This window comes from Mustela erminea, chromosome 19, assembly GCF_009829155.1.
Source record: "Mustela erminea isolate mMusErm1 chromosome 19, mMusErm1.Pri, whole genome shotgun sequence".
NCBI classification, from domain to species: Eukaryota; Metazoa; Chordata; class Mammalia; order Carnivora; family Mustelidae; genus Mustela; species Mustela erminea.
In genome coordinates, this window is record NC_045632.1 from 19,926,771 (window position 1) to 19,932,770 (window position 6,000).

The following is a 6,000-nucleotide window of genomic DNA, read 5'->3' on the forward strand; positions in this document are numbered from 1 at the left end:
CCCACTGGTGAGCACCTGGGCACCTGGTCGGTGGTCTATGGTGTTGAGGCAGCCCCCAGGTATCAGGGAGGGACAGTGTGGTGATGCCACCCTCCAGGCAAAGGGTCCCAGTGCTGGAGGAATCAGCTCCCGAAACACCTGGGGCCAGAGGATTCATCTCTACCTCCGAGCATCCTCTCCTTGGCTCTCATCCCTCCTGTCCCCGAGTCTGGCCCAGCTGGGAAGGAGCTGGCTCAGGCCCAGCCAGAGTGAGGACAAGGTGACAGCGACCTGGGCTGTTGCTTGCAGCTCAGCGGCCGCTCGGCTCGGGGCCCACAGCCAGCAGCGTGGGCACCACGGGAAGCGGGGTGACTCATAGAGCCGCTCCCCCCCACCCCAGCTCTGCAAGACAGAGCTAGGGGGCCAAGTGGATTGTGCGGATGACGAGCGGAGCTGCAGACAGCCACAGGGAACTCGCCAACATCCGAGGGAGCTGGGGAGCTGTAAGTCCAGGGCAGAGCCCCCAGCAGAGGGCAGGAGCAGGTCCAGACGGGCTCCCACAGGGAGGAGGGGAGGAAAGAGGGCTGGAGTGACCAGAGGCGAGTCCTTTCCAGTGCCGGCCAGCTGCCAGGGCAGGTTCAAGTGGGTGGCAGCAGGTAAAGGACCTACCAGGGCCCCACAAAGCTAAGTGGGTGACACCCAGGCTAGGGCCACCTCTGGCCAGCAGCCTTGTGGGCAATCAGTTCAAAAGGAGAGTGGACACAGAGCAGCTTGTCCTCACTGGAGAGCATGGGGCACTGGACTGTCACTTACTGAGTCTCACTCCCTGCTGGGGGGCAAGGCAGCCGAAGGCCCAAGGGCTTAGAAGAAAGCTAGAAGGTGGGCCATGTGGGCAGGGGCACAGACGCAGCTGCCTGACCCCTGGAGGATAGGACCCGACCAGAGGGGACAGGAGCCTGGAATTCTTGATCTAGGGGTGCAGCTGGGGAGGTGGCCTCAGGGAAGCGATAGCTCCCAGTGGCGATTCAGAAGTCGGGGTCCCGACGGCCTTCCCAATCTCCCCATTGACACCAAATCCAACGCCAGAATCCCAGCAGATTCCCATGGGCCTGCTCCTCTTTAGGACCCCCCAGTAATTCCAGTAATTCCAGCAGGATTACTGCAGCTCTCTCCTCACTGGGCTCCCTCTTCTGCAGCAGCTGCTGGGGTCAAGGTCTAAGCTTCTCCCTGGCCTTCAAGGCCCTGCATGGCCAGGGCTCTGGCTGTGTCTCCACCTGCATCAACCCCTCCACTCTGCTGGCCACGTGGGCCTTCCTGCACCTCCCTCTCACGCATGTGCACACTCTGCCAGGCAAGCTCTCTCCCTCCCCGTGGCCGCGCCCCTCCTTGCTTCTTAGCTCCAGGTTTGTTCCTTCAGACCTCAGCTGAAGCCTCACCTCCTCCGGGAGGTCCTCCTGACCCTCAGTCCCGGGCAGGCTACTCTACGATGCATCTCCGAATCACCCAGATGTTTCCTTTATCTGCTTGTCACAGTCTAGAAACACACCCGTATCGGTTACTTGTTTAGCTATGGCGTCATCTGGCACAGCGTGAATCAGTGAGTGAAGAATCAGTGATGGGGGAGTGGCTGTCCCCTAGGGGGAGGGGTCTCTCTTAGTTTAGTTTACTTTCTGTCCCCAGAGCCTGGCCCAGAGACAGACACCTGCTACCTGCTCCACAAGCATTCCCTGATGGCAGAATGGAGGACAGCCCCAACAGGTGGGATGATGGGAAAGTGGGATGGGGTCCTCCGGCTCCGGGTTTCAACGTTGACAACTCTCGTTTAGTTCAAATAACTGTTGCTCACCAGGGCCACCTCTGATAGCAGCTTGGCAGAGACAGGGAGCCTCGCCCACCCCCACTCCGGCTCCTGTCCCCTGATTTCCCAGAAAAGCATGGCCCATCTTCAAGGAGGGGAGCTGGGATGCGGCAGAGCCCCGGCCCCTTGCCTGTGCACACTGTGACTTCCTGGCTTTCCAGATGGAATCAGAGTTACCTTTTGCTGTCTCCCCACCTGGACGCAGGCTCCCCCACTCTGCTGCTGGCCGAGGCTACATTTCAACCAGCAGGTGCCTGCTAATGCCCCCAGATCACAAATGACAAGTAGTTTTGTGCAGGGTAAAAGTCAACACTTGTTCCCACCACCGATTTGTAAGTCTCATCCTGGGCCACGGTGATTTGCCGACCATGGGGTCCCACACCTTCCAGCTGGGAAGAAATGAGATGGCATCTCCCCTGTCCCCTGCCACCTGACTGAAATGCCCTGTCCCCTGCTTGTTTGAACACAGGGGTTCCCTCTGCCTTGGGCGGCCATTTCCCTGGAGGGAGGGAACACAGCCACTCTGGAGTCAGACTAGTCCTGCCTCTGACTCCAAAGACAGTGCCAGGGAGTCTGCTGTCCCCATGCTGTCACTGCACAGGATCCCTGCTCCCAGCAAATTTCCTAAGGCTCCAGGACACCATCTCCCAATTTCACACCCAGACAACTACCTTCGATTTTTTTTTTTTTTTTTAATTTCTCTCTGTCCCACAGCAGGGCCACAATGATCTCACTGGGCCAGCCCTCCATAAATCTCCTGTTTCTAACTCGTTACTTTCTGACTAGCCGAAAGGCCAGGGCCCTTGTTTCACATAGTGCTTACTGGCTCTAATGGCCACAGCCATTCATGAAGGTGCCGCCATACCCTTGGTCCACTGTCCTGCCCACCGGCTACCTCCCTGCTCCACATTTTCCCCAAGGAGGCTGTCACACCCACTGGGGAGAATCAGGGAGACACAGCAGGGACAGCTGAGACAGACATCTCCCACTCCAAGTCAGACTGCCGGCCAGAGAAGGGGGCCCCCGTGCTTCCCACCAGCCCGCACAAGACTCCAGCACCCACGACAGGTGCCTCCAGCCGGATGCATCAGCAAATCACGATAAAAGCTTTCAGCGCCCATGGCTTCGATCAGCAAAACCACAAAAAGCCTATCAGGTCGACGCTGGCACAAACTCTGAGCAAAGAGCAGAGAGGGAGTCTGCCAGGGTGTTTCCAGTCAGGAGACTCTGACTTTCCACCTTTTAAGTGAATCCCAAGCAAATTCTGCAAGGAGCTCACCAGCTCGCTTTCCCAATGACCGTACGACCATACGGGGGAAAAAAAAAGTCACTACTGAACTTTTCCCAGACTTATTAGCTTACATAAACAGACATTTGAATAAATGTTTAAAAAATGAAATTCCCTTGATACTCTGTAATCAGTAAATGTTCATTATGGAAACACAGCAAATATGCATGAAATTTCCCAAGTGGTATTCTGGCTACAAGATTAAAAAGGCATCTCAACCGGCAGGCTGAGTTACAAAGCCTCTTCCTCCGGTCACAATCTCGCAAAGCTTTGCGAAGCCCAGAAGGTCAGACAAGCCTGCTCCTCTCTCCCAGCCAGAGACAGTGAAAATCAGCCCATGATTCTTTGGCCCGCTCAGGCGTTTTATAAATGAGTCCCCACCTCACCTGATTGATGTCTCTCTATAAATAATTAATCCTTGACCTTGTTTTAAGGAAAGCCTTGACTTTTTAATTTGGGGTCTTTTTAAAAATCAATACCAGGGGAACATAATTCACTCCGGCGGAGTTTGATTCCAAGTAAATAAATAAATAAGCCGCCCTACTGGTATGTCTTGGGGTGAATGGGCTAGGCAGTGAATGGGATGGGGCCTGACTTTGAGGTTCTCTCTGTTCAGATGCTATTATATTGTTGACCGTCCTATGAAACTCAACCTCTTCACAGTCTGCAATTTATTCCTCCTGTGGGTCATTTCACAGAGGCAAGTCTGATGAGGGCTCTGAAATGTGCTTTTACTCTTCCTGGGAGGGCCCCTTGGCCCTGTCCTGCCCTACGTGGGCAGCCTGGATTTTAAAAGGGTCTCCTACAGGGAGCAGAAGGTCACCTCTTCCTGCAGCCTGTCTGCATTGCCTTTGGGACAGGGACAGAGGGTGGCCAGGAGAGGCCATAACAGTTGGCAAAGTTTAAAGAGGGTTCAGCCACTCTGTTCCAGAGGCCGCCCTGCTCTAGAGCAGGACTTGAGAAAAGTTCCCCACCCATAGGCAAGGGTCAAGGTGAACTCGGGTGTGAGAGGTTACCCCCCCAAAACGTGGGCTTGGTAGTGAAGCTTGGAAGCATCCCAGAAGTGGGGAAGGGGTCAGTCTGTCCCTTCCTCCTCTGCCACCTTCTCTTCCACCATGCACCACATGCACCCCATGCACCCCACAGGGGCTATGGTCCCTTCACTCAACCACTTTCCGCCCCTGCTCTGCTGCCGGGCCAGACACAAACCGCCCTGCCGCCCATTCTCCCTAGCATAGTCAGTCCCAGCTGAGCAGGGTCCAACAGGGAGGCGCCCAAGGACCCGAGAGCCACCCGATACCGGAGACGTTTAAACACTGGGAACCCCGGGATCTGCCCCTACTTCTCAGTTAGAGCAGCCCCGCAGCGAGTGCTCCCAGCCGAGGGCGTTGTGCGGCTGCCGGGCCAGCCCCGGGTCGGGGTCCCTGGGTCTGGGGACCACATGTAAGGCCAAAGTTAGGGCGGCAAGAGTCCCGCGCCTGGGAAGGGAGAGGGTTCCCCTCCGACTCAAGCGCCACACCGGCACAACCTCCAACGCACCTTCGCCTGGCGGCGTCGGCCTGTACCGAGGTCAGGGCGGGCGGGCAAAACTGGCAGCTAGCAGCTGGAGTTGCAGCCGCCGCCAGAGCTCGGCTGGGTCCCGCGGCGAAGCAGATCCTTCCCGCGCCCACCCGAGTCGCCCCAGGTTCGGACTCCCGCACTCCCGGACACTCGCACGCGCACACCTTTGCACGATCATTGACGCACATACACTCGCCTCAAGTACAAAACAGGCCGGTGCCCTGGAGAGTCGCGGGGTGGAGACGCGCGCGACGGAGCGCGGGGGGCACCTTCCGCCGCTGGGTGGGAAGCCCAGGCAGCTCCGAACTCCTCCCCCGCCCCTGGCCGCCACCCGCCCCCGAATCCCGGACTGGAGCGCGCGGGAAAGCCCTAGGCGCCTCGGGCGCTCCAGCCCGGCCCTCTCCCCGCGCCCGGCACCCAGAGCTGGGAAGAAGAGCAGAGCGTCCGCGGGGACCGAGGGAGCCCGAGGGCTGCAGTGCACAGACGCGCGGCGGCAAGTGAAAGCCATGGAGCAAAAGTCTAATTAAAGTTCCCGCTACTGGAGCGGGTCCCCGAAGCGCGGCCGGACCGGAACCCCGCGCGCCCTATCTCCGCCCGCGGCTTCGGACGCTTAACCGTGCAGCTTCTCGGCGCCGGGACGCAGTGCAGTCGCGGGTCCTCCCGGGACCCTTCGGGGCGCCCTTCCCGGCCGGGAGCTGCACAGGGTGGGAAAGGACTGGGGCGGGGGCGCAGCGCACTTACCTGGCGCAGCCGGCGCTCGCGGGGTCGCGGGCGCCTCCAGCCCAGGCTCGGTCCTCCACGGCGAATCCTCCGCTCCCGGGCTCCGGGCTGCAGGGAGGACCTCCGCCCCAGCTTGGGCCCGGGGCCTCCTCCCGCTCCGAGCTGAGCCCGGTCGGTGGGTGAGGCGAGCGGCGCGGGCCGGCGGCCAGAGCGCGCAGGAGAGGGAGGGGGAGAGGGTGCGGTGGCGTGTTCTTCCTCGGCCCCCGGCGCGGGTCCGTCCCCTGCCTCCCACCTCCCGGCCCCCACTGCCGGCCTCTCCTCTCCGCACAGAACCGCCAGATCCCGCTAGCGCGCCGGGAAGGCTCCCAGCGAAGTGCGAGCGGAGCCTCGGGCAAGGCTGGAAATAACGCCACGCCCGCCCGGCGCCCCGCCCCCGGCCTGGGCCCCGCCCCGCGGTGGCGGTGGCGGCGGGGGCCGGGCCGGGAGGGGATCACTCCTGCGATCCGCGGGTCCCTCCCAGGAGCTCGCGGGCGCCGCGCCCACGCGCGCTCTGCGGTTCCAGCGGCTGGCCCCACTGGCCGCGCGCTTCGAGGGA

At 60.4% G+C, this 6,000-nt stretch overlaps 1 protein-coding gene across 1 annotated transcript in view; it reads right to left on the reverse strand.

Moving 5' to 3' along the window:
• Positions 1–5,789, reverse strand: part of CHST8 (carbohydrate sulfotransferase 8) — a 128,884-nt gene extending 123,095 nt beyond the window's left edge. Inside the window, exon 1 of the mRNA XM_032326267.1 lies at positions 5,427–5,789. The gene's annotated coding sequence lies outside the window, so the exon portion shown is untranslated. The remainder of the gene's footprint in view (positions 1–5,426) is intronic.
• Between the last annotated feature and the right edge of the window lie 211 nt (positions 5,790–6,000).